Raw genomic sequence first — 27,452 nt, forward strand, 5'->3', positions numbered from 1 at the left:
ACCTTCTGCATTTAGGGTAGCAGGAATCCAACGTTCAATGTTCTACCAACAAGTCGTCGGGTGCGTTCTGAATTTTGCCAGTAGCAAGGAGTTGGTAGAGTTGGTAGCTGGCACGCTACGGGGAAAGGGGATCTTCTAAAAACAAGCTGCACAAGGGGACTTGCAAGCAAGTGTGAGAGTTCTAAAACATGGGCTAGGGTCACAAGAACCTTAGGGAGCAGACAGCATAGCCAGTTCGTTGTTACCCAGGCTGGGTGGGATGGGTGCAGAGTAGGGGTGGGCGGAATTTGCAAAATCCACTTCCGCAAATTATCGCGAAAATGTTAAAAAATTATCACAAACAAGCGGAAATATCGCGAAGATGCGGAATTTTTTTTCCCGCATGTTCGCGAGATTTTCTGCATGGTTGCAGGTCGCCAACTTACCCATGTGGTTGCTCGCGGGCGCGGTGATCTTGTTTTGAGTTGTCTCGCGGTGCATGATCGCGAGAAGAAAGACGTGATCGCGCGACGCATGACGTCACTGCGGGCGCGAACTGTCTTGAGACAGCGCAAATAGCTAAAAACAATCCAACATCTCATGGAGAACGCGACCGGATCAAGAAAACTTGTCGGCGAACGCAGGGATTCAGGTAAGGCGATCGCGCACGCGCGAGAATGTATTATTTTACAGCGCGAGCAAAAAACAAATTATCGCCAAGCTGCGGAAAGCGGAAATTTTGACATTTTCGCGCTCTCCGCGGAACGCGAAAATGTCAAATTATCGCAATTTCCGCAAACGGAATGAAATTTTCGCCCAGGCCTAGTGCAGAGCAGGTAAGTTGGCCGGCCCGGTGCATAAAGGTGCTCCTTACAGTCAGGGGCCAACAGCTGGCTGGGGCAGATTCAGGACTGCTGGGTCACTCTCTAAGTGGTTCGGGGCTCTGGTACAGTTGGAGGCCCGACTGGATTCTTCGATGTCAGTCTTGGGTGCAGGGCGTCCAGTACCCCGGGGATTGGTACTACACAGCTCAAGGGAGTTCTTGGGTGATTGCCAAAGGCTGGTGGTCCTCTGGGGTTCTTAGAGGCCACACAGCAGCAGGACGAGACAGTTCATCTTGAATGTCATGCCTTGAAGCAGCAGGCAGGGTTCGTGCCAGAGCGCCACAACAGGGTCTCAATTCTCGGGTGCAGCAGCTCTCCTATGTCCTCCTCTCCTTTAGGTCCATCAAATTTGAAGTTCTGGGTCGAGGGTGCCACCTAAATACTCAATTTAGGGGTGTTAAGGGTAGTACCAGGTAGTAGCCAATGGGCTACTTACCATTGGGGAACTACACCCTCTATTTGACCACTTCCTGTAGGAAGTGGGCATAACCCTGACCGTGTTAGGCTATATTTCTCCGACACAAGATGGAGGATTCTAAAAAGTGGGATCCACATCAGCTTTCCCACCTTAGTGGTGGTGCTGGCTAGGTGTGGGCACACCTCCGAATCAAACTAATTTTCCTGCCTGCCCTCCTGCCAAACAGTAGGGGTCTGGACAGAGTGGTTGGCATCTTTCACTATCTGGAGAGTCCTGGGTCACATTTCAAAGCTGGCATGGCCTCTGAAACTTCCCATCCTAGAAGGCACTTCCTGCTTGGACAAGGTGTGAACACCTCAGCCCAGCAGAACTTTTTTCTGGCCTTTGAGAATGAATGCTCTCACCACAGGAGATGTAAACAAGAAAAGGAGTGAAGAGGTTTAATAGGTAGTGGACTTACCCTCTTCTGTAAATTCTGAAAAAACAAAGTCCACCCTATACTACAAAATGTTACTATCCTTCTTTCTTCAGTCTTTGAGAAAGCTGGTCAGTTTTTTAAAGTCTGTATAGGAAAAACACATTGTTTTTCTAAAATAACCCTCACCCACTAAAAGGACCCTTGGTGGCATGCTTAATCATCGGGTTCTATCCACTCCGCTGCGGGACGGGGCGTGCTACGACAGACAACAAGGTGGGAGCACTTCTTAAGGAAGTGATACTATGTGTGATATGAGAGTGGAAGGGTCTGTGTGAATATAGTGGGATTAAAAAATACCTGGCTGTGTGGAAACTACATTTTAATACTCCCTATAGCTGGTATTATTGAAAAATGGGGAGTTGAGGTTTGTATGCTATGATGATCTACTACCTCCTTAGTCTGCATGTTTCGAAGCCATCTCCCTGGCTTCTCTTCAGGACCAAAAAGTGATCCCTGTACCACTCAATGTGAGAAAACAACCCTGCGGTTTGCCTGCTCAATTTTGCACATTTTAGTGAATATAGAAAACCATGCACTGATACAATACCAAATTGGTATGATCATACCAGTTTTACTTCTGAAAGGATAGAAAAGCATGATTAATTACAGTAATATACCAATTAGAAAACCACATCACCAAACTCGTGGGAGGTCTACTCAGTGATATATTTTTCTCATGTGCACAACTACTTATGATTCAAGTGGGTGCCATTCTTCCCTTGATTGTCACATACAATACAGTACAAGACATACCACATAAAACATAAAACACACACTCATAATGGTTGGTATCTATTTCTATAGCTCTTTTTGCCTCTTTTGTACCTCTATGCAGGAAAAAAACCATCTTGGGATGTCTGGGGAAATGCTCAATAAAATAAAATACAGAAAAAACCTGTAATACAGATAAAAAGTGTAGCAGAATTTACATACACTAATGTTACCAAACTATAGCCCCATGAGCTTTTGCACAGGAGGGGAGGGGTGATTGCAGTCACACACTGTAGGAGACAAAATGCAAAGGATATAGACAATTAAGTTTTGTTGAAAAATGATACCTCTGTTGTCTCTAGATGCTCGTTGTCTTAGGGGATCGGCTGTGCCGTACTTACGTTATCAAAGCTGCTCTCTCACCTTTGCAATGCCTCCCCGTGGCTCCAATGAACACTGAATGAGTGCCAAAAGCCAGTTTAAGTACCTGCATTCACCAGCTTTTCGCGCGCATATGTAAAAAAGGCTGCATTGTAAACCCTCACAAAATGGCCACCCAATGATGGAACGTTACCTGAGCTGCATATGGTGACTTCCGCATCTGAGTTTAACCTTCAGCGATCACTGCTATTCTCGGAAACGGCTGCAATAATAATTTATCAGGGGTTGCAGCTAGTAGTGGAACCTTGTGATAAACTATAAACATTATAAATAATCCTGCTGACTACTGCATTTGTACTTGGTCGTCATCAGGGGGATTTTTGGATAAATGGCTGCCCTTTGGATGCCCTTTGTGGTCCCCATAGTAACCTGTATAGAGCGTGGCTGTTATCCTTTCCCCTCTAGCTCCCTGTAGATTCATGCTGCAGATTCGTCCTGCATGCACATTCATTCAGTGATCTAAGGTCTTTTGCCCCCTGTGGCCTGTCAAAACCTTTGTCTTTGTTGATAAGGTTAATGTTCCATTAGCTTTTTGCCTCCCAAGAGTCTCAACATGATGAAGAAGAACCTCATAATAAAGTCCCACTCCTGAACAGCGTAGGAGACCAAAATAATGCAGAGTACTGATTGCCTGGCAAATGGTATACTGTCTACGTCGCCCTCAATCATCAAAGGGAAAGATGTTCATTGCTCCCACCATAAAAACGACCAGCTTACTCTTATGATATAACTGGTCAACTGTATTTGTCGTCCCTTCACATCGTGTAGTTCTATGAAAATGGAAGCTGTAAGTTTATGATAACTTAATGAGTCAATGTTATGAAAATGTAGCGAAGGCTGGGGTTGCTGCCATCTATCATTACTAGTGTGGAAGAAAAGGTAGAATAGTTGTCAACACATTCTGAGAGTATCCGTTGTCAGATTATCCCAGCAGACTGTGTTATTTCAGATGTCCGTAAGGGATGTCATCATTGAGTCCTACACAAACACCCTGCGCTGGTCCTTCTCAAATAGTGTCCCCTCGTTGTGCACCTGCTCTATGACTGTCTATTGTATGTCCTGTATAGTATGGGTGGCCTCCAGGTAATGTGATGACATGTTTGTAGTAGTTCTTTTACATTTGATATTGCTCTTGTGCTCACAAATTCATGTTTTGACTGGGTGTGTAGTCATCCCAATGTAATGTTTCTTGCATGGACAGGTGATCATGTAGATCACGTTCTTGCTGTTGCAGTTGGTGAAGCGGCATTGTTCCCACTATGTGTTGTTCAAAACAGCTTTACACGGTCTGATGATGACTGAATACTTAAGGGCAAATGCAGCCCCCCAGGGTCTGATAGTAAAAACAAACTGTTTATCTTCCAGCATGATAAGGCGTTCAAAAATAATTGGTCTTTAATGTTCTTGCACTGTACATGAGATTGGCTTATACTTATAATAAAAACTGCCACCCGCATTGCCCAGCAATTAAAGACCGAGATTCAAACCATAAAAGTTTGCCTAAAAAGTTACCAACCAATAAGTGCGCTGAAGAAACTTCTGAAACAACTGAACCAGGCAATGAATGAGTTAAAAGTCTGCTTAAAACAAAGCAAATACACCAAACTAACACAGGTCGATTCAGCCATGAAAAATCACATTCCTACATATGAGAAGATTATGTGGCATAATCTACTCGCCAAAACATGAACACAGATGGGGATACATCAGACAATCGGGTCAAACAGCTCGGGCTAGAGCAGACACAGTAGATCTGGATACCAAGGAACGAAAAGCCAAGGCCAGAGAGCACACTTCAGAGGACCACAGGGTGAGGCCCCTACCAAGCACCCCCTGCTTACCCTCCATACCCACATGGCCCGCCAATGACACAAGGACCACCTGTACCTTATAATAAGTAGGATTTTCCACAACAAGAATTCTCCTACTATCAACAGAACCCTTTTTTACGGTCTCGCCTGGGACCAAGGACGGGACAGAACAGAAAGAGAAGTCAAGTCCATAGAGCAACAGCTGGAGTGTCCACCAGTCGCACCAGGAGCATGACAGGAGCATTGAGCAGCCAAGCGACCACCAGCACAAAAATGAACACCTGGTGAGGAACCTGACCAACGAAATTTTGACTCCAGGACATAGCAGCGTCTTGGAGAAAGGTCTGGGTTTTGTACCAACTGAGAGGCTTGATGAATTCAAATTTTGCAAGGAGGTCAATGAGATTAAAACTCAAGGCTTTTTTTAGCGGAAAAGAACCACAGATCAGAGAAGAGGACGATACAGGACTCAGAGTGAAGTCCACTTTCACACCCACAATACTATGCTGACTGTAGAGCTACTTGCTTTTGAGAAAGCAGTCATGAAGGAAATAGAGGACATCAACCTGGACAACCACCACGACTTCCATAACACAATGCTAACGATTATTACAAGACCGCAGGAACTACGAGGTCTTGCTATGTGACCCCACCAAAACACTAAGAGTCCAGAACGCTAACACAGTAGAGGAAGCCCTCGTACACAACTGGACCTCGGCCAAGGAAGGGGAGTTTCTCACCAACAAATCACCCAGAATCTCCTATTTTTACACAATTCCTAAAATTCACAAGGATTTGATTAGGCTACCGGGTCGCCCAATTGTGTCGGGCATAGGATCAATTTGGGAACCATTGTCCAGATTTGCTGACGCCTTCCTTCGCCCCCTAATACAAAAGACTAACACGTACCTAAAGGACACAAAAGATGTAATAAGGCTCCTGCAGGATATGGACTTTGACCCCATGAAGCAACTCCTGATGGGTTTGGATGTAGAAAGCCTCTACAGGAGTCTCCCGCATGACGAAACATTACACATCATAGAGGACGTCCTTTTCACGACAGCTTGGGAATACCAAACCCCTCACAATATTGCGATGGACTGCTAAAAGTTAGCACTCACCAAGAATTTTTTCCAATACCAGAACACTTTGTACTTGCAAAAGCACGGAACCAGCATGGGCAGCACCTTTGCCCCCAGTGTAGCCAGCCTATACGCCCACCATTTAGAAACAGAGAAGATCCTCCACATAAACAACCCCTTCCAACACCACATCAGGATATGGATGCGATATATAGATGATGTTTTGATCATTTGAAATGGTGACTTGGAAACAGCCAACAAATTTATGACCTGGCTCAACTACCAAAATGAATACCTCAAATTCACTAGCACCATTTCTAATAAAGAACTTGTGTTCCTGGGCCTGAACATATTTTCAAAAGATGGTACTTTGAGAACCGCAAAGCATTTCAAGACTACAGCAAGGAACTGTCACCTCCTATATGACAGTTTTTATCCGTGACACTTACGAAATATTCTCCCATATGGCCAGTTCTTACGACTGACAAGGAACTGCTCTGATGTAAGAAACATCTAGGAACAGGCAGAAGATTTATGCGTGAAATTGGCAAAGAGAAATTACCCGACCAAAGTGGTAGACAAAGCACTCAAGTGAGCCAGACATAAGAACAGGGACGCTCTGTTAGAACCAGCAGCAGAGAAACCAAAAGAAGAAAGATCAATATGTTTAACTACATTCAACACAAGTTCCAACCAAGTCACCAAAACAATAAACAAACATTGGCGCATACTGAACAGCAGCCACCTGAGTCTACCCAAATCTATGTTTTCACACAGGAGAGGGAGAAACCTGTGGGACATGTTGGTTCACACCAGGCCACATACAACTATACAAGCAGAATCAACCCTTACTCTGTACCCAGCATTGAGTGGAGACTACCCATGCGAACACTGTAGCGTGTGCCATTTGATGAAAAAGAGCAAAAATGTCACGTTCCAGAACTACACAGAGTGGGAAAAACGCCGCTTCACCAACTGTAACAGCAAGAATGTGATCTACATGATCACCTGTCCATACGGGAAACATTACATTGGGATGACCACACGCCCAGTCAAAACAAGCATTTGTGAGCACAAGAGAAATATCAAATGTAAAAGAACTACTACAAAAATGTCATCACAATACCTGGAGGCCACCCATACTATACAGGACATACAATGGACAGTCAAAGAGCAGGTGCACAATGAGGGGACACGTTGGGGCATATTATCAAGAAACAGCGTTAAAATTATCGCCGCTTTAGCAGCAGAAAACTGCCGCTAAAGCGCCGATAATGGGCTTGATAATATGCCCTTTAGAATTCCCATAGAAGCCCATGTTCTGGTGTCAACATGGGCTTCTATTGGAATTCTCTGCGGCATATAATCAAGCCCATTAACGCCGTGATTGATAATATGACCCTATTTGAGAAGGAACAGCACTGGGTGTTCCGTTTAGGCACTCATGCCACAGGACTTAATGATGACATCCCATGTGGATAACTGAAATAACATGGTCTGTCGGGATAATCTGACCCCGGATACTCCCAGAATATGTTGACAACTATTCTACTTTTTCTTCCACACTAGTTATGATAGGCGGCAGCAACCCCAGCCTTCGCTACATTTTCATAACATTGACTCATGAAGTTATCATAAACTTACAGCTTCCATTTTCATAGAACTACACGATGTAAAGGGATGACCAATACAGTTGACCAGTTGTACCATAAGGGTAAGCTGGTCATTTTTATAGTGGGAGCAATGAATATCTTCCCCTTTGACGATTGAGGGCAACATAAACAGTATGCCATTTGCCGGGCAATCAGTTCTCTGCATTATTTTGGTGTCCTACGCTAGTCAGGAGTGGGACTTTATTATGAGGTTCTTCTTCATCATCTTGAGAAGCTCAGGAGGGAAAAAGCGAATGGAACATTAACTTTATCAACAAAGACGAAAGTTTTGACAGTCAGCAGGGGGCAAAAGACCTTGGATCACTGAATTAATGCGCATCCGGAATGAATCTGCAGCATGAATCTACAGTGAGCTAGTGGGGAAAGGATCACAGCCACGTGCTATATGTTTGACATCAGGCCTCCTGCATAGTCCCTTGAGGTCGTGGGGAGAGCTGAGTGCTTGTGTTTTAGTGGAACACACTTTTTAGCAGGTCCCTTGCCGCTCTCAGGGAGGTGGAGTTTGTAAACACTCCCTTCCCTTTAAATATACTGTTTTACAGAGAAGCCGGTGCTTGGCTTTTGGTTTCCTGCAACCTGACTTCATGCCCCTTCCTCCTGTATCCTGAACCTTGCTCCCTCTCCCTGTAGTTGTGCCCTGAATCGCTGGCTACTGCTTCCCTACCGTCGTGTGCCTTCCCTACTTGTTGGCCGTGTTTTGTGGCTGTACACACTCCATTCGTCTTGAGTTACAGCTGACGTTCCCCACGCGTCGGCTGATTATTGATTTACTGTGGAGCTTTGTACATTCTGAATCGCAGCCGCGCCCTGTGCTCTGAAAACGTGGCCGCATCAAAGTCTTCATTTGTTGCAACGTCGGATACATTGTATCCAGCTTCCCAGCAGTGCTATTAGTACGGTAATTCGTACACGCGGCCGCGCCCTGTGTTGTATGAAAACGCAGCCGCGTTAACCCTTCGTTGTTGTAATGGTGGATACTTTGTATCCAGTTTCCCGGTAGTCTTGAGTTCCACTGTAATTTATTATACGCGCGGTGCGCGTTTTTGCTCCTTATTTGTGCCAGGCATACTGTGTGGTTTGTGGCTCTCACAGCAAGATTGTGGGTTAATTGAGTACTCTTAAGGCCTGTGAAGGGAGTTGGAGTCAACTTGCTTGTAGAGCACTTGCCTGCCCTGTTCCTATCCCCCTTGTGTTTTAGAGTAAGGCCCTTCCTGTAAAGCTCTGTGTAGAACTTTTAACAGAGCGTTATTGCATTCATTTGATCACTGCCCCAGGCTGCGATACTTTGTCTGCCTGCCCTGGCTTTACACCCTTGATGTTATATCTGCACTGCTGAATCATGGAGACTTTCCTCTGACATCAGGAGATGTCCAGCTGGTAAGAGACAGTGTGTCTTCTATAACGCCAGCACTGAGTCTTCTCCTGTTCTCTATTGGTATAAGGGAGGGGAGGAAGTTTCTTAATATTCTTTTCCTTGTTTCCTCTGAAGGTTGCCCTCTGATCTGGTCATTCCGAGGAAATCAGCTGGGGGATTTGAAGTATAGTTGTCCAAACTTATGATCCCCACATCTCTGAAAGTCAATCTGAGGGGTGAAGATATCTTGAAATCTTCTCGCCCCTGGGCAGGTTTTGGGAGTGTGGGGAAATCCTCGTCGCTCCTGTGGATTGAGCTTGGAGATCTATCACAGGTTAGTGGCATCGGCAACACTATACAGGTTACTATGGGGACCAAAAAGGGCATCCAAAGGGCGGCCATTTTTCGAAAAATCCACCTGATGACGACCAAGCACAAATGCGGTAGTCAGCAGGATTATTCATAATTTTTATAGTTTATCACAATCTTCCACTACTAGCTGCAACCCCTAGTAAATTAATATTGCAGCCATTTCCGTGAATAGCAGGATCCCCGATGGTTAAACTCAGATGCGGAAGTCACCATATATAGCTGAGGTAACATTCCATTATTGGGAGGCCATTTTGTGAGGGTTTACATTGTTGCTTTTTTACATATGCGAGCGAAACACTGATGAATGCAGGTACTTAAACTAGCTTTTGGCACACATTCAGTGTTCATTGGAGCCACGGGGAGGCATTGAAAGGGTGAGAGAGAAACTTTGATAATGAAAGTACGGCACAGCCTATCCCCTAAGACAACGAGCATCTAGAGACAATGAAGGTATCGTTTTTCAACAAAATGTTATTGTCTACTTTGCAATTTGTCTCCTACAGTGTGTGACTAGAAGCGCTCCTCCCCTCCCATGCAAAATCTCATGGGGCTATAGTTTGGTAACATTAGTGTATGTAAATTCTGCTACACATTTTTTTCTGTATTTTATTTTATTGAGCATTTCCCCAGATATTGCAAGATGGTTTTTTTCCCTCATAGAGAAAAAAAAGAGGCAAACAGAGCTATAGACATAGTTTTAAATGCTATAGATACCAACCATTAAGAGTGTGTGTTTTATGTTTTATGTGGTATGTCTTGTAATGTAGTCTATGTGAAATCAAGGGCAGCATGGCACCCACTTAAATCATAAGTTGTTGTGCACATGAGAAAAATATATCACTGAGTAGACTTCCCATGAGTTTGGTGATGTGGTCTTATAATTGTAATATTACTGTAATTAATCATGTTTTCTATCCTTTCAGAAGTAAAACTCAAATGATCATACCAATTGGGTATTGTATCAGTGCACGTTTTCTATATGCACTAAAATCTGCAAAATTGAGAAGGCAAACCACAATGGTTGTTTTCTAACATAGAGTGGTACAGGGATCACTTTTTGGTCCTGCAGAGAAGCCAGGGGGGGGGGGGTGGCTTCGAAACATGCAAACTAGGGAGGTAGTAGCCCATCATAGCATACAAACTTCAACTCCCAATTTTTTAATATTACCAGCTATAGGGAGTATTAAAATTTAGTTTCTACACATCTAGGTATTTTTTAATCGCACTATATTCACTCAGACGCTTCCACTCTCACTTCACACATAGTATCACTAATAAGTGCTCCCACGTCGTCGTCGGTCGTAGCATGCCCTGTCCTGCAGCAGGGCCGGAAGATCCAGATGATGAAGCATGCCACCAAGGGACCTTTTGGTGGGTGAGGGTTATTTTAGCAAAACAGTGTGTTTTTCCTATACAGACTTAGGAAAACTGACTAGCTTTCTGAAATCTGAAGAAAGAAGGATAGTAACATTTCTGTTGTTAAGGGTAGACTTTGTTTTCACACTACAGGAGGCCAGAAACATGTCTAGTGATGGCAGGCTGGCTGAGCCCAGTCAGTAACCACACTAGTAGCTAGTAGGGTTTCAGGGGGCACCTCCAAGGTGCCCTCTTTGTGCATGTATTAATAAATCGTACACTGGCATCAGTGCGGATTTAATAAGACAAGATGTTTGGTAGCAAACATCTTGGGGTACAGTGAAAGCATCATGGAGCTGGAGAGTTTGTAATGACAATTGTCCAGCCCATGTACCTGTTATGGCTTCCATGTTCACTTACAATGTCTACGAATGGACTTAGACATTGTAGGGTCACATCTGCTCGGGCAGATTTGTCTACACATGAGATTTTGTGAACCCTGCCTTTGGGCTGTAAGGTCTGCTGTAGAGGTGGCTTACCTATATTTCATGCAGTGTTTGTAGGCATGACACACAGCAGTGTGCCATGCCAACTCTTCGGTTCTGTCTGCCCCAAGAAACGGATCCTGCAATGGCAGTTTGCATGATCTTGGTGAGGGTTCCCTAGGGTGGCACAATTTGTGCTGCAGCCCTAGTGGACCATCTTCAGTTCCAATGCCCTAGGTACCAGGAGCACCATTTACTAGGGACATACGGGGCTTAAAGTCATGCTTATCATGGAACAAATAGTACAATTTTGGGAAAGAGCTCTGGCACAGGGGACCTGGTTAACAGGGACCCAGTGCTCTTTCAGTCGAAATCACATCAGGCATCAGGCAAAAGCAACACTTTCCTACTGGTGCACATTGACAATGTTGAGGCTGCAGATGGTCCACAGGGAGCAGTGACAAATAATGAATGTTGCTGAGAGGAAGACATTACAATAGTTGTAGATGGTGTGGTGGACAGAGTGAGACTCAAGTTAGCTGTGTCCCCAGATACACCTTATGTACAAGACTGCTCCTCATCCACATCAGGACTAGCACAAGTTGCATCCTCACTGAAGGCTTGTGAAGGAGTTGTTACAGTGGTAGTAGTTGCTGGAGAGTTTTCAGGACCTTCTGATGTTGGAACTGGTCCTACAGTACATGATCGATGTTGGTGTACCTGCGAGTAATGGTATTGCCAAGTCTGGTGGCTCAGTGGACTAAAGCAGCCACTGCAGGGACCTGTGTTCAACCTCATGGTCACAGGTTCAAATCCCAGTGGGTCAACTCAGCCTTTCATCCATCTGAGGTTGATAAAAGGAGTACCATTGAGTTGGGTAACAATAAACATCTGTTACTCAGCACCAGGACACCTGCGGGTAATCGTGCGCTTTACAAATACACCTGTTATGTATTCTACTGATGATAAATATCATAGTTCGTAAAATCGTTCGGCTTGTATACAAATGCCTATTTTGACCAAGACTTTGCTTTTACATGTTAATGTGTTCAATATGTATGGCTATGTGATTTCACTTCACATTTGTTTAAAAAATTCCTGTACACTTCTACATTCTTTCACAGATTAACAAGTACGAAGCAGTGACATCTTACTTTTTTGACAGCATCAGAAGTAAATGTCATGCCCAATCAGTGATATGGAGAGCTTTCAAATTTGGGAGCTCGTTTTTGAACCAGAATTAGCATTTTTTGTGCTATAATGTACATCATACAGGTAAGTCATTGTCCTTTTACAATTCATGAGAACAAAATTGCATGGAAAATTGAATTCTTGTACATGGTTGTAATGTTATATATACTATAGCCCACCTGGTAGCCATACAGCTGTCAGAGCCAGAATGTCTGAGTGATACCAGAGAGAAAAGGAACTCACCAGCATGTTTCTATGTGTTGCAGAGTATAAACATGTATTATTTCAAGATATGAACTTTTTATTTTATATGTTCTGAGTCAAAGTTTGGCTATGATGGTAGTGAGACATACCATGAAGGTATGGTAGCTCTTACAATGCTTTATGGGATTTTTAGTAATTGGCCAATAAAGGTGTAGCTGTTGTTGGTTACTGAACCAATGGATGACACCATATTTTTGTTATTTTACCTAATTGGTTAATTGAGAGTACAACTACAGAATGCTAGGACTGGGTCACAACATGTTTAGAGGGACACTAAAGTGTGTGTGAAATAAAGTTCTGCTGGCACACTGTCGTTTTCTATTTCCAGGCCATTGGTACATTCAATACATGTTTTCAGAGTACATGACATGCTTTTTTGCTCAAATTGCTTCATAGGTACTGTCACCATCTTAATAGAGAAATTCACAAGCACTCTAGATGTGAGTAGCAAGGGTATGGTATGGTCTACTTGGTCATAAGGGCTAATCCATACCAGGTTGTGAGTACTGGATTAAGAAGGTAAAACTCTGTGAGAGACCGTTTTTTTGTATTTATAATCATATTTATTGGTTTCAATAACAGATCACAAAGAACATCTCTGGCAGTAAGAACATGCACATGATTGAAGAGACCCAATGGAAAGGAAAAGGGCAGAGCCCTGTAAAAGTGTCTGCAAAGAAAATAACAACACATGCACCCACTATCAGTCTTGACAAAAACGGTTGCAACCCCTAAGGCCGCAGGTTGAACCAATGGCCCCATACCTTGTCAAAAAGCTCGGTGCAACCCCGGGCTTCAAAGAGGGCCTCCTCTTGGGTACCGCACCAGTCCACTCCCCTTCTCCACTTCCGCCTAGTCGGTGGCTTGGCCTGGGACCAGAGCACTGCTATATCCCTTTTCGTCACTGCCAACGCAGTGCCCAGGAAGCGCTTATCGGCCCGGGAGCCATCAAGACTGTCGAACACCCCCAGGATCAGGCGCAACCTCCCATCCCAAGGTCTGCGTGAGTTCCAGTTCCACCCTGCCCAAAATGGCTCCAGGACGGGGCACTGCCAGATCATGTTGTAGAAATCCGCAGGGGCATGACTGCAACGCGTGCAGGATGGAGAGGGCCGCAAACGAGCCCTGTAAAGGCGCGCTGGGGTGAGGTATGCCGCATGGAGATAATAGAGTTGGATGAGACGCAGCTTGGAGTTGGTTGTCAGGGTCTTGGGAGCCATAAGGGCATCCCTCCAATCAGCGTCTTCTAGGGGACCCAACCACCCCTCCCAACGGGCACGCAGCAAGGCTAGGGATGCGGGCCATTGTTGACGAGGGAGCGGTAAATCCGCGATACCCCCCCTCTGCCCAGGTTCCCCATCATCACCTGGGCTTCGAGAGGGCTGAATTCCGGGAAGGAGGTAGGGACGAAATGTGCATTCGTAGGGCATGCCTTAATTGTAAATATTTATTAAATTGGGAGGAGTGGAGTGAGTATCTTTGCTGGAGATCCGCAAATGATCGAATGTGGTCCCCTACCCAAACATGTCCGAGGAGCGAAATCCCAATGCGGTCCCATCGACTTGAAGGGATGAAGTTTTCTTCAGCCAAGTGCCATTCCACAAGGGCGTCTGCCTGGTAAGTGTCCCGTTTCAGCGTGTGTGGTGTAAGGCCGCACGCCAGGCCATGAATAACGTTCGAGTGACGGAGGTGAGGGTGTGTGGCATGGAGGCCCCGTACAGGTAGGCTTGGAGCTGTGGAAAATCCATCGACCGGAGTTCCACCAGCCGCCCGCAAACCAGTCGTGGATCACAAGAAGCCTTGTGGCCAGGTAATATAGGTGGAGATTGGTGACCCCCATCCTATGGAGGTATGCGACAATGTGCCAGAGAGAGTCGCGGCTGTCTGCCCCCCCACAAAAACCGGTAGAGGGTACTGTCTAATTCCCGGAACCAACTCCCTGGGAGATAAAGGGTAATATTCTGTAAAATGTACAAAAAACGGGGTAAGACCATCATTTTGTAGAGGGCACTTCTGCCAAGGGGGTTGAGGGGACGGGATTGCCATTTCTGGAGGTCCGCTTTGGCTTTGGTTACCAGGGGTGTAATATTCAGGGCCGAATCAAGTTCCGGAAGGAGAGTGACCCCCACCCCCAAGTATTTGAACGACTGCCTGCGCAGGGGAATGGAAGTCTGCCAGTCGAAACAATCTCGGGATGGGTGTAGAGGGACCAGTGTAGATTTTGCCGGGTTGAGCCGGAGCCCAGAGACTCGTTCAAAGGCCAGGCAACGTGGGCCCGAGCGCTCGGGGTCCGCCAGAAAAAGGAGGACATCGTTCGCATATAAGGCGATCTTGTCAATCTAGTACGGGTCCCAAGCCCAGCCACGGATACCGGGGTCCTGACGGATAAGGGAGGCCAGCGGCTCCATTGCTAACGCAAATAAGAGCAGTGAAAGCGGGCAGCCCTGGCGGGTGCCCCTGTGAATAGGAAATGTCTCTGAAAGCACGCCATTAATCAGGACCCTCGCCCTGGGACTGGAGTACAGTACCCGGATAAGGCACCGAAACTGGAGCCCAAAACCCATCACCTCCGACACGTCCCCCAGATAGCTCCAGTCGACTGTATCAAAGGCTTTTTCATAGTCAATGAAAAGCAAGGCCAGATACGGGGTAAGCTGGTGACGATGTGCTAGGGTGAGGTGAAGTCACCGTATGCAGTGCCTGGTGCCCCGAGCCGGCATAAATCCACACTGGTCTGGGTGGACCAAATCAGGCAAGTGGGGGCAGAGTCTCTGGGTGACGGCAGTGGCGAAGATTGTTACCTCAGTATTGATGACGGAGATGGGGCGGCAATCCGCACATGCCAGAGAGGGTGGCTGCGTCTTCGGGAGGACCACGATGGTAGCCACATCCGTCTCGGAGGGGAAGGACCCCATGTCCACCACATGGTTGAACAAATCCAGTAAGGGGGAAAACAAAGTGTCGCCATAGGTGGCATAGTATTCTTGGGGATAGCCGTCCGGCCCTGGCGTCTTGCCTGGATGTAAAAGTGAAATGGCCCCCTGTATCTCCTCCGGAGTGAAGGGAAGATCCAAAGTCTCCGCGACCGCCTGCGTGAGGCGGGCCGGCTGGGTCCCGGTCTCGGACAGCAGGGCAGGGAGAGAGGCACCGGGGGGTCGGGCCGCGTAAAGAGCAGCATAGTAGTCTGCAAAGGTTTGGGCGATCGCCCGATAGGTGACGTGATGACCACTGGTCACATCATGGATCTCGGGAATAATGCGGTTGGCTTTGGGGTAGGACACCAAGTTATGGGGCAATATACCGTTTTTATCGCCCCACCCTTATACGCGTGCCACGGAAGACCGCCATAGCATTTGAGCTGATTCCAGTGAGATCTGACACGGATCAGTGCAAGTTGCCGAGCAGACACAGCACTGTCAGAGCTAGCCTGGACCCCTTCCAGCTATGCTGCGTAAGCCTCGAGCTGCACCAGTCGGGCGGTCTGCTCTGCGCATTTCGCATGGACCAGGCCTCTAGCCACTCCCCATATAGTAGCCATGCCAGCCTCCCGCAGGGCCCGATTCACAGAACTAACTTAAGACAAAATCTTACTACCATTTTGGTATTCACAGAAGGCACTTACTCATTTTGGTATTCACAGAAGACACTTACTCACTTCGGTATTCACAGAAGTTAGGAGTCCTAACTTTAGGACTCCTAAATGCCTTCTGTGAATACCGAAAGTCTTAACATTAGGATTTTTCTCAGTTTAGGAGTCCTAAAGTTAGGACTCCTAACTTTACTACTACTAAACTGAGAAAAACCCTAATTTTAAGGCTTTCGGCATTCACAGAAGGCATTTAGGAGTCCTAAAGTTAGGAGTCCTAACTTTACTACTACTAAATTGAGAAAAATCCTAATTTTAAGACTTTCAGTATTCACAGAAGGCATTTAGGAGTCCTAAAGTTAGGAGTCCTAACTATACTACTCCTAAACTGAGAAAAATCCTAATTTTAAGACTTTCGGTATTCACAGAAGGCATTTAGGAGTCCTAAAGTTAGGACTCCTAACTTCTGTGAATACCGAAATGAGTAAGTGCCTTCTGTGAATATCAAAATGAGTAAGTGCCTTCTGTGAATACCAATGGTAGCCCTGGCCATCAATTGACAGTCTGGGGCTGGTAGCAAAAATAAATCGATTCGGGAGTGGGTGTGATGGGCCGCCGAAGTGTGAGTGTATTGCTCACGACGGGGGCTCCACACCCTCCAAGCATCACATAGACCCAGGGCAGACGACCAATCAGACAAGCGCCTAGCAGAGGCAATGCGTGGTGCTGAGGGAACACCCAATGCGTCGCAGGAGGGTTGCAGAACAGTGTTGAAATCGCCTCCAATGACCGTCAGATCTTGGGGAAACGAGGAAATGATAAGTGTGAGACGGCGAATGGCAGAGGCCATGGCGACGGGAGGGACATACACACAAAGGAGGTTAAAGGAGTGTCCCTCGACCTTACCCGTCAGGGCCACATACCGGCCATGGGGTCTATCTACGCCTGCGCTAGGGTAAAAGGAAGACCCCTCCGGAGCAGTATGGCAACCCCTCGGGAACCCAGTGTGAAACCAGAGTGCCAGACCCTGTCAAACCCATACCGGGCAAGGAAATTGTATTGGGAACCCAGAAGGTGCGTTTCTTGGAGGAACAGGATATCAGGCGCATGTCGCTGAGCGCTACGAAGGACGGCAGTGCATTTTATGCGGTCCAGGATGCTGTTGACATTCCATGACAGGACATGGAGGGGTCTATTTAGGGTGGACACCATTTGTGCGGATAATGTGTGGTGAAGGGACCGCAAGCGCAGGTTGACCCGGATCCCAAGGGAGGCAGCGGACCATGATCGGTGTCAGTGGGTGAAAGTGCTGCAAATCAGTAAATCCCAGGTCATCATCATAAGTGAACGTGCATAGATCTCTGCCAAGAAAAACAAAAAACAGCAGCCCGTAGGCGGCGGAAAAGTACAAGAAGCGGGAGACAACGTTCTAACCCCCTCCCTTGCCCCCCAACACCCCCACCCTACACTTCTGAAGAGGAAGCATCTGTCGCCCTAGAAGGAAAAACAACATGCAACAACAACCCACCAATGCGTCTAGCTGCTAAGCTAAAACGGTTAGCTGAACATGGACAAATTGGAGATGGACCGCACTCCATAGAGTCGGATAGATAAACGTCATCAGCTGCAATTATCATGAGAACATTCCAGCAACAGGGAAACTCCAGTAGAACCCAACACTGAAATAGGAAGCAGTTTGCATAACAGGAATATGTCAAGGATAAATCACTCCCAATACAGAGACAGAATAACATTCATGGGTACAGAAGTCATGTAAGAGACTGAGTAGAAAGCCTTGCTGCAGGCCAGAGTTCAAGTCCCCTCGTTGTCCCCGGTTCCACGGAGCACGGGGCTCTTAGACAGGTCGGAGTCAGATATGGCCGGGCGCAAAGCTGTGGAAAGATCCGGGAGCGGGCTCAAATCATTCCGGGAGGTACTCAGGCTGGGAGGTAGTCGGGCTGGGAGAAGATAACCTCTGAGTGGATGCACGAGAGGGAGGGTGCTGGGCGAGCACCCCCGGCAAGCGGGAAGCCCCCCCGACGGTCACTTTTCCTGCGGGACCTGGTCCTGCGTCTCTGGGGCCTCGGCATGGATGGGCGGGACTGTGCAGGGTCCTGCCCTGTATGAGAGGGGGCCGGCTGACTCAAGAGGTGCCGCTCCTCCGTGACCCAGGTCCATGCTGCCTGGGGGTCATCAAAGAAGAATGTCTTGTCTTGGAAGACAACCCTGAGCCGGGCCGGGAGTAGGAGACCGTAGCGCAGGCCCAGGTTGCGAAGCTTCTGTTTGACATCTGCGTATGTCCGACGTTGGGCCTGAACCTCCCTGGTGTAATCCGTGAAGACCATGATCCTATGGTTTTGGAACAACAGAGGACCCTGCGCCCTAGCCGCCCTGAGAATGGCATCTCTGTCCCAGAAGTTGAGGATCCTCAAAATAATAGGGCGGGCGGGAGCACCGGGAGGAGGCCTGGGGGCCAAGGAGCTATGAGCACGCTCTATAGCAAACCAGGGCGAAAGGGACTCGTGAGGCATCCACAGACGCACCCAGCTTCCCACGAAGGTGTCCGCGTGGCCCTGCTCAGCCCCTTCAGGAAAGCCGATCAGGCGTAGGTTGTTTCTTCTTGATCAGTTTTCAGCATCTTCGGCTCATCCGTGGAGCTCCGAGGTCTGAGTCTGGAGGCGGGCCACCTGGGACTTAAGCTGGCCAATGACGTCTCCAGCCGTTGAGATACGAGATTCAGCCTCCTTAATGCGCTCCGTGGCATTGCGCAGGTCCTGATGAATAAGGGCCATTCCCACCCTCACCTCGCCGATTTTGTTCTCGACTGAGGCCTGTGACGCGCCTATCACCTGAAGGATTGTGAAAAGATCGCCCCCCGCGAGGGCCAGCGCATCAGGAGCCCCTCCTACGGGATTGCGGCCCGACGTAGTAAACTGGTCAATTTTCGTCTGGGTTGGCAGGCCAGAGGTCTGCAAGGCGCGAGTCCTGCCCATCACCACCAAAGACGGGGCTTGGTCACCGCCTAGGCAAGAGGCCGAACAGCAGTCCCAAAAGGAAGGGCGAGGGGGGCCGGACACCCATGATTGTCAATACTCAGACCCGGGTGCTCCGTTCCACCCCCCGGTATCACTGCGGAGAGGGGAGCACTTCTGGGGAAGGCAGCCAGATCATGCCAGCGGCAGCGGCCCCGACGTGTCAGCGACACAAGCTCCACGCCCGGTGGGACCAGCCCCGTCTCCAAGTGAGTACCTATGGACCAGTGGAGGCCGTGGGGGACCCGCACCCCTCAAAGAGGCTCCTTAACCAACCCAGGCCGGTCGGAGCAGAGAAGGGCCAACCTTCACCGCCCAGCCCCAGGCCGGCACCCCCAGGCGCGGACCCCTTGGTGAAAGTTGTGGTTTGCGGTGGGGGGGAAGAGAACAACCAGAGCTGAAGAGGGGCGAGTGCACCAATATCACCCCCACCCCAGGCAGCCCCAGGAGGAAGACCAGGCCTCCGCATCACCGCAGAGTGGGGCAGACAGGGGGGCACGGGAACCAGCGCCGCAGCAAGCGGTGACAGGAGGCCCCTAGATGACCCAGGGGACCCTGGAGAGGGCGACAGATCAGTTATGTCAGTACAAGTCCCCGCGGGCGAAGCGCCCTCAGGTAGGCAGGACAGGCTAGTAAACTGCCCCCAGGAACATGGCGTGCTGCAATGAAAAGGAAAGAGGGCCTGGCCAGCCTTAGCGCTCCTCCCCCACTGCCTAACAATAGCAGCCGATCAGGGAAGCTGCACGGGAGCACCCATGCCCCCCACACACAAGTTCACCCGCCGGCCCCACCTCCAGGGCTCCAAGCAGGATGAGGGAAGGATCAGGACCGGAGCGGCCACTCTACGCCGCTGCCCGACTGCGGCAGCCGAGCCCTACCGCACCTCCTAAAACCTCCAAAAGTTCACCGTCTTGGCGGCGCAGACCCAAGCAGAAGGTCCGGAGGCAGAGACAGGCAGCCGCTGCCCTGGAGTGTCAGTGCCCCCCTCCCTCCGAGCAAGTAGGAGCCAAGGTGAGAAGGAAAGCCACCACTGCAGGGGGGACGCGCGCACACCCCATGCCGCTACCCACTCCCGGCAGCCGATCACCGAAGCACCCACATTCACCGGGCCGATGCCGGAGGGATCCTCTCCAATCGGGCCTCACGGAACACCGGGCCAGCCCACAGGTTGAGGAAGGTGCAGCCCGGCCCCTGCGGGTCCGGCCACGTGAGGGTGAATCCACACAGCCGCAGCACCACCGCAAGGCTGATCAGCGAGGCACCAGTGAGGAGGATGAAAAGGGGGGGGCAGTCCAGTCCAGTCCCCCTCAGGACCTAAAGGAGCCCAGCTGTGATCCAACCAGGCGCAGGTCCCAGCTCACGAGCGCCGCTTCAAGGAGGCCACCATTTTAAGGGTTCCAGGCCGCAGCAGGTAAGACGCAGAACGGGACAGCGGAGACCCCACCGCCCCCACCAGAAGCACCAAAAACCATCCAAAGGGGCCGAAAACCCCAGAGGGTGGCGGAGAGCCATGGATGACAGCAGCAGACGGGTTGATTAGAGGCGGATGATGGAGGGGGTCCAGAGCACTCTTGGAGTGCGACTGCCATCTTGACGCTTCAGGCCACGCCCCGTGTGAGAGACTGTTAATAAAGATTTGACTACAAGTTATGTCATGACTTACTATTGTTCTTCATGACAGTTATAATGTGTACAACACATATACAAAAAAAGTGGATCAGCTTTACAGCAGTTTGTGTATTTTCCTGTTAAACACCAGGCCATACAATAGATACTTGTCAGACGAAAGTCTGAATCATTACACATAATGCGCATTATAATGCCACTATGTACCCCATGTTACAAATACAAAGGTGCTTTTACTTACCTGTCTACACTCTACCTGGGATTGCTGTAAATCCTTCAGTGTGCTGGATCCCGTAAATCTTTTCCTGCCAGGGCAAGAGGTGCAAAGGCATGGGAGAACCACTACCAGTCTGCTGGGCTGATAGGTGAGCTTTGGAGGCCAGATATCTGAACCTCCCCTGCAGATTTTCCAGCACTTCCTAATATCCTCCTGTGGCCACCTCGACACAGAATTAACTCTTTGGACAATCCTGACCCACATTGACCTTTTCTTACTAATAGCTGTAGATTGGACAAGTGACCCAAAAGAAGTGGGGCTCTACCCTAATGATTTCATCCACTATGATGGTCAAATCTGTGTCTGGAAATCTGGGGTTTCTTCTCCCAGCCATGGTTGAAAACAAGTAATTATATGGTAGTTTAAAAAAGGGAAGACAATTATTGATATTGAGGGAAAAAATAAAAAATTATGGCAAAAGGTGAATTCCCCAAAATGACTATCTGCTGCTTGCTACTTCTGAGCAAAGACAAAGGATAATTGTATAGCATTGGGAGTGGTTTATACTGAGCTCAACAGGTAGGAATACTTAGGAAATTAGTGTGAGGTGTGTACGTTCAGCATCCATCATTCAGATGCAACGTTACACCACAGAAATCCCATTCAGTGACATATTTCTTCTGACGCTTTACCACCGCGAGCCCACTACACTGATTGTAACATATACATTTGGTGGACGGAATCCCGTCACACCAACGCCAATAGAGTGTTTTACGGGAGCAGAGGATTCATCGCTCAATGCGTGGTAGAACCGCTAGGAAGACAGATCTCCCTCCTACATGACTGATGGCAGTTTTACCACTTTCTATATAAATCAGACGTAATGTACTCTGCAAGGCCGGCGGGTGGAATTAATCCTCTGTCATGGAGGACGGACAGCCAGACTGCCAAGATCTAAATTTGGCCCTTTGTCTTTAGTCTTTGGTCCTATTCTAGTGTGATTCTTTATTCTCATCCAACCAGTAGTGGGCAGGGAGGTCACACCTAAGAATAGCATCTGTTTCCTGGTACTCATTGCTGGCCAGTTATTGTCTAAGAAAAAGAAAAACGCTATGGGGCTTAACACCCTCTATTACTCATCTCTTTTCATCTGGTCTGCACATTCCCATTTATCTATATACAAAAGACACACCATTTCCCCTTATTTTGTCTCCACCTCAGGCACATTTGTAATGTAGCAGTCATCATCTTATATGTGATACATGACTACACACTCATGCGTAATACAATGATATACAAAATATAGTGTGAAATCAATATAAAGCCTATAAAAGACTACACCTGGATCAATGAATGCTTAATATAATAGGGTGACCAACCATCTGTAATTTTCACTGACTCTTGGTGAATTAACCATAATGTACATTGCCTCTGATGAAGATTTCTACAAATAGCATTCGTCCGTAATTTTAGCCTTTGTGCTAAAAGACTTTTGTTACACTTTAAATGCCTTGGCTGAAGTGGAAGGTCTCCTGTGCTGTGATCCAGAGGGAGGGGCAGACACATAAACAAGAAACAGGTCTGGCCAGGGTGCCGGCTGCCTGAAAAGAATTGTGGATCCTTGAAGCTGGTTAATCTGTTAATGTAAAGGCTGCTTGGGAGCCGGTAGATGTGGCATTAATTGATGGAGACACTTTAAGCTTCCTGAAGACAAAGATTTTTTGGGGGAGAGATATTGTAGGGGGTGTTCCAAAGTGAGTTGTTGAGTGCGTGCTTTTAATGTGCAGTTTTAAAACTGACTGGTGCAATCTCCATATTACTAAATTGCGCACTTTGAAAACACTTTTTTGATTTTAACCTAAATGTATGTGCCCATTTTGTGGCAGCCTATCATATACTGTGTGAATTGCAAATTTAAACTAATGATTTACTTATTCAGATTGCTTTTTGTGATGGACAGGGACCTCCTAGCACTAAAAATACACCAGTCACTATTTGTCACTGATCCAAACAGAATTCAGTTCTATGAGCTTCTGGTTGCACACTCATACATCTGCAGTTATCACACTAATCAGCAAAGGTTTCATAACATAAAATAGTGCGTTTCCCACTAATTCTTTCATTTACTTTTCATTCAAGGTGTGTATTATTCTATATGCATTTACCTGATAGTGAAATATTTAAAAAATTGTCTTTGAATATTTTGTTCTTTTTATCTACGCCTTTGATTCTGCCTCCATGCTCACTGACTGCATACCCATTGCACTCAGAATCACAGTATCCATACTTTTAATGCCTTCGACCAATGACAAATCCAGTGATGTTAACATATGTTGTCCTGCAGTTCCTCATCTTCACTATGCACTTTTGTTCTAGACATTGTGTCAAATTAACCTGTGATCTGTATTTACTTAAAATACTGTACTATTCATCTGACAGAATTGTACAAAACACCTACCACTGGTACTAAAGAGGATTAAAAAAGGAAAGTAATCTAGGGCCGAATGAACAACCATTCCATTTTGAGAATTACAAATTGTAACATTTTGTGACTCGCAAAATGGAACGTACAACAGTGTTTCAAATACTGTTTGCGATTCCTAATGGGAAACATTACGACCTACCTCAATATTAGTGAGACCCCTGAGTAGTGCTTTTTCTTGTCCACAATTCCCTCTCACCGGTTTCTGGAGAAATCCATGGTATGAGTGGTTGGCCTCCTATATCTATGTTTTATAGGTTTTTCAAGCTTGAAGTTTAAAATGCACTGTTTCTCTCTCTCAACCCAATTTTGCGCTACCGTTCTTCTGATTTATCCTTTTCCATTTGTATTATGGCAGTCACTATTGCGGTGACTAACCGCGCGGCGGTTACAGCGTTCTTGACCCAATGTGGAGTCCCCAATGCGGGGGCGTCCTTTATCTTTGGTGTCGAGGCAGATGCAGCTCACTGCTTCAAGATTTTTTACTCTTGGGTTACATTTCTGACAGTGGATGAGAATTATAATTTATTTCATGTATATACAGCAGCCGCTGTACAGCTAGCTTATCGTCCTTATGCATTACTTGAAGTTCCGTTGACGGCCTGGGAGCAACCATCTGGTTTAATGGATCCCTTGCTCACCCTGTTTCTGTGGTCCCTTTAGGCCCCTTATGAGTCAATGGGGCCACTTGTCCCACTTTGGCGGGTTTTACACTGCATCCAAATTATGTTAATGTTACACTCGCAGAGCTACGTCAGTTACATACAATGCTGATCCATATACACAGAAGTGTCATACAATTTATGTCACATGCGATTCAAGTTGCTCCAACTTGAGCCGCTCCCCAGCCACTAGGACACGGTGGTGGTCTTGTTATTAGTCCCGTCATGATTAATTCGGTGATGAACAAATGCCCTCAAAACCGTGATGACGTGCCATTTTGGCTTACAGAAAAATTTGAACAACTTGAAGCTGTCTTTCCACATACTACCCCTGTAGAAAAACACAGGATCCTTACAATGAGTTTTCCGAGTTGTTTGATTCCTGCTTTAGGTGACTGAACCACCTGGGGGATGGTATTTGCTTCAGTGTATACACTGTTCTTTGGTGCCCCCTACATGAGGGTTCTACCAAGCGTTCTGAAAAAGCTACAAGATGAACACGGGGCTGGTCCAGCCATGGACTTGGGGATGAAGTTAGTGGGAATGTTCCCAATTGTCTCTGATATGATCCTGGCCAACATTAAAGGTGAGCAGTTTACTTACAAGTTCCTTCAACACCTAGCGGCACTGCCGGACGTGAATGGGCAGCGACAGTTGCTGATTATAATTACGGAAGTGTATACATCTTTGGGTCGCAATAGTTTGGGGATTTGACCATTTGGTCAGCCACAGTCTAAACCCCCTTCTGAAAAGGAGGGTCATCCAGTCTTTCCTAAAAAGGCTTGGAACAAGAATCAGAGGTAGTAACAACAGAAGCCTGGTTCACGTGCTGGTTTGCCACCACCTGATGCTTCTGAACATAGATATGATTTGGTGACCGCTTTAAAATTAAGATGCCGTAGAGGTTTCAGGTTCCTGATCCTCGTTCTCCTTGTTCCTTTCAGGAATCATCAGATCAACAATTTGACGGGGGAGAGCAGTAGAATCGCAGACAAGGCTAGTCTACGCAAGCAAGACATGACCCACAGCGCCACTTTGACCTACAAGTCAAGCAGGAGGAGCCACCTCAATATCGACCACAATTTCAGAAGATAAAAGTTGCTACCTTGACAGCAAAGTATGCCTCAGATGGTGAGAACCCTGCTCATTGACAGGAGCTGGGCGGTAACCCTACTCAACAGCATAGCAGAGGTTACCATAGTGTGGCAGACACTTCACCAGCGTCTGGAGGAGAAATCAACTGACACTTTCATTACCGTAAAAACAGCTGATACTCGAGTTGCCCTTCCTGATAGGCTTTCTGAAGTAAGCCTCCAAATTGAAGGTGATTTTAAATGCCCAATTAAAGCAGTTTTTGGGGAAACTCTCACTTTCTCCTATGATATTTTGTTGGTGCAGGTTGATTGACCTCCCTCTTTTGTCCTAGCTTCCTCTAGAGGGGAAGATATTATTCTACCCAGTTTTTCACAATATGTTCCTGATGACGATAAAATGGCTTATGCCTGCAAGTGGGCTTTATCCCTAGCCCCAGGAAGGCTGGGACGAGGATTCCCCGGTCCAGGCAATTCCTTTGTGTTCTACATCTCAGCCCCAACCACAGTATCAAATCAAACGAGACACTAAAGCATCCATAAGTGACATTTTGACTCAATTAGAATAGCAGGGTGTGATCGAACCTTGTATTTTATCGATGAATTATCCTCTTTTTTCGATATTGAAACGGGATGGTTCAGATCATATAGTTTTAGATTATAGACATTTAAACAGTCATGTTTGTACCTTTGCATTTCAGAACACACATAGCTCTGCGTTAGTAAAGAACATTGTTCCAAAAAAGTGCAAAACCACTTTGGATATTTCCAATGGGTTTTTCAATCTTTGGCTCCTGAGAGCCGTGATTTGACCGCTTTTAGTGTGCTGGGTAATCAGTGCCAATATGTGAGATTGCCTATGGGATATAAGAATAGCCATGGTGTGTTTGCGGCATGTATGGTCTCCCTTTTACATGAGATTGACCCCGATGCCTTCTCGTATGACAATGACATATACTTGACGGATGATGAATTACAGTCACATGTCTTGTGTGTGGACCGCATTATCACACATATAGCAAACTTTTGCTAAGTCTCAAATTGTCTTCTTGGCGATTCTTTTCCTTGGAAACAAACTCAACAATGAAGGTAGGGGGTGGGACCACCACTTTCTGGAGAAATGTGCTCAATTGCAACTTCCATCAACACTTAACAAATTGTAACCTTTGCTGGGTTCTTTTTAATTTCGATAGGACATACATTCCTGATTATACCAAGCGTATCAAACCTTTTTATTCATTGATACAACCTTGTTTTTCATCTTCCAGTTGGCTTCTGGAAAATACTGCAATTCTTCGGTCCCTGCAGTCTGATCTGCTTGCGACCATCTTCTTGTTAACATAAGATAATTCTAGAAATTTGGTCATAAGGATTGTACCAGGGGCGTTAGGTTTTACTTACTTGACTTTTCAATGAGGGGGACACTGTACCTATTACATATAAATTGCATTTGTATACTACTGCTGAGATGAGTTTCTCTTCTACAGAAAAGATTTTGACAGCAGTCCAGATGGCGATTCGTAAGGAACGCTCTCTGGCTCAAGGTAAACGCATTATCGTGGTATCGCCGGTACCTGCTTTAGAAGCAGTTACAAAGGCTAGTGTTTCGAATTCTAAAGCCTTGCATCCTCGCTGGAGAAAATTGGCTTGTTCTTTGACGTTGGCTGATGTCAACTTTATTTTTGATCATTCTTTGCAAACACAGGAGGTTTTACAATATGAACATGCTCATCCTTTGCCTTTGTCATTACTCCCACTTCATCAGTACAAATGCATTATTTACACTGATGGTTCTGCGCAGCCCGCCATTGGTTCTAAACATGCTTATTCTGCAGCCTGCGCAATTTATGCAGTTAGTATTTTTGATGGGGATTTTAGATCCTCCTTAGTGCACACACAGTCTCTTGAAGGTTGTCCAGCTCAATTGGCGGAGCTTCATGCTTTGGTTTTGGCTCTTGAATTTGCTGATTCTGAAGTCCCCACCCTTATAGTGTGCAATTTGTTTTACTGTGTACAATCCTTCAATGACAACTTGTTTTTCTGGACACAAAATGATTTCCATGATTCTATAGGTAGCACAATAAAGCATAAAACGCTTTGGGTTCGAGTGGCCGCTCTTAAGGAACGTTTGACATGTTATCCATACTTTGGGCCATCAACGTGCGGGAGCACACGCTGATGGTGATTCGATGGCTGATGTGGCAGTCAAATCTGCAGTAGCCACATGCTCAGTAGCAGCAATCGCTAGGTCTATGAC

The sequence above is a fragment of the Triturus cristatus genome, chromosome 11 (genome assembly GCF_964204655.1).
Source record: "Triturus cristatus chromosome 11, aTriCri1.1, whole genome shotgun sequence".
NCBI lineage: Eukaryota > Metazoa > Chordata > Amphibia > Caudata > Salamandridae > Triturus > Triturus cristatus.